Here is a 1,928-nt window from a genome sequence, read left to right on the forward strand (position 1 = left end):
GCAGAGGTCAAGTTCAGAAGTTGGCTTCCTTCTACAGGAATCACCTACCTCTTGCTAAACATAAAATATTCACTGGTTTTAGAATTAAACAAGCAAACAAAACACTGAGCTCAAGCGCACACCCCAGCATCAATCCAGGGGCAGGTGTGGTCAAAGTCTCTCCCCTTGAAAAGGATGGAGGGTCAGGGAGCAGGTCCGCAGTGCCGTTACAGCGAATAAAATGGGAAGAAATCTGAAGTACTTTTCAGACTTGGAACTAAAAAAAGGTTGAATCTAAAAAGGAAAACATGTCACCTTCCTGCCAAAATAAACTGTGATGAAAGTTTAGAGCCCACCACCTTTCAGCCAAGCATTTCCTGTTCTGGCCTCTCGTGTCCACCTCACACTAGCTCAGATGAGGCAGAGCTATTTTTAGGGTGCAAACAACCAGGACTCAGAATGAGAGGCGTTATTTATTTATAGTTACACCTTTCAACTGTTCTTTTTTCCCTCTGGAGATAGAGGCTTGGTTTGGCTTTCCCTTTGAATCTAAAGTTCCTGGGGTAGAAAGGGTTTTCAAAGGCCATGGTGGAATCGCTATGCCTCCAGACACTGGTCACTGTCCTGGGCAAAACAAGTGCCCACTTCTCGAGGAATTCCTCCTAATATACATGCACTCGGCTTACGCAACACATGTGCTCTTCAGCAGTGGTTTCGTTTTTTTTTTTTAGTTTTTAAAATATTTATTCATATTTTGAGAGGGAGAGAGAGAGACAGAGCACGACTGGGCAAGGGGCAGAGAGAGAGGGAGACAGTGAATCTGAAGCAGGCTCCAGGCTCTGAGCTGTCAGCAAAGCCCGACGCAGGGCTCAAACTCATGAACTGTGAGCCCAGATACTTAACCGGCTGAGCCACCCAGGCACCCCTCTTGAGTAGTGTTTTGTAATACATTCCTTTTGTATAAAAGGTGATTTGGAAATGCATTCTTGGCTTTGTTATTTATGGAATCCAACAGTGATTCTTCCCCCTTTTTTATCCAACAGAGAGTTCCATTATCATGCAAACAGGCATTCCATAATATACATGGGTTTTAAAATTCAGCCTTCGTATTAGATTTTGTTGAGGCAGGGTACATGTATTTGTAGTGTGTGTTCTTGGAGCCAGCAAGCTCCTTCTGCTCTCTAACTGCATCTTCCCTTATTTCTTATTCCATTAAATCAGTCCATTAAATCAGTCCAGACCTCAAAGGACCCATTGTAGACCCTTGGAATTTGCCAGTAAAAGAAAGAGAGAAGTCTCTCTTGTACTGTTTACATAAGCATGGTCTTGGTATTGAGTATTATTACCCCCATAGTTTACCAACATTATTTTCTTTCCCATGTGTATTTCCACTTAACATTACAGTGTTTTTTGTTTGTTGGTTTGGTTTTTGTTTTTTAATTTGGACTCTACAATAGAAGCATCATGAAGGCTTTGTTCACTTTTTAATTCATCACTGTATCACAAGCATCAAAAATATACTAAATGAAGACAGCATGTGACTCTTGATCTCAGGGTAGTGAGTTTGAGCCCCACGTTGGATATAGAGATTACTTAAAAAAGTAAAATCTTTAAAAAAATATATATATATAGGGGCGCCTGGGTGGCTCAGTCGGTTAAGTATCCAACTTCGGCCCAGGTCATGATCTCACCGTTCGTGAGTTCGAGCCCTGCGTCAGGCTCTGTGCTGACAGATAGCTCAGAGCCTGGAGCCTCCTTCAGATTCTGTCTCCCTCTCTCTCTCTGACCCTTCCCTGCTCACACTGTCTCTCTCTCTCTCTCTCTCTCTCTCAGAAATAAATAAAACATTAAAATATATATATATATACTAAATGCTTAAAATTAATTCAGTTAACAAATTTCTATTTATGTTAAATTGTTGTGGCATTTGGAATTATATAGAGTACTGA

The 1,928-nt window shown here is 41.3% G+C and overlaps 1 protein-coding gene across 3 annotated transcripts in view; it reads right to left on the reverse strand.

Annotated features, from left to right (window-relative positions):
- NEDD9 (neural precursor cell expressed, developmentally down-regulated 9) overlaps window positions 1-1,928 on the reverse strand; it is a 113,585-nt gene that overhangs the window by 24,173 nt on the left and 87,484 nt on the right. The gene's annotated exons all lie outside the window — the stretch shown is intronic.

This window comes from Crocuta crocuta, unplaced genomic scaffold (genome assembly GCF_008692635.1).
Source record: "Crocuta crocuta isolate KB4526 unplaced genomic scaffold, BGI_CrCroc_1.0 scaffold24, whole genome shotgun sequence".
Classification (NCBI taxonomy): Eukaryota; Metazoa; Chordata; class Mammalia; order Carnivora; family Hyaenidae; genus Crocuta; species Crocuta crocuta.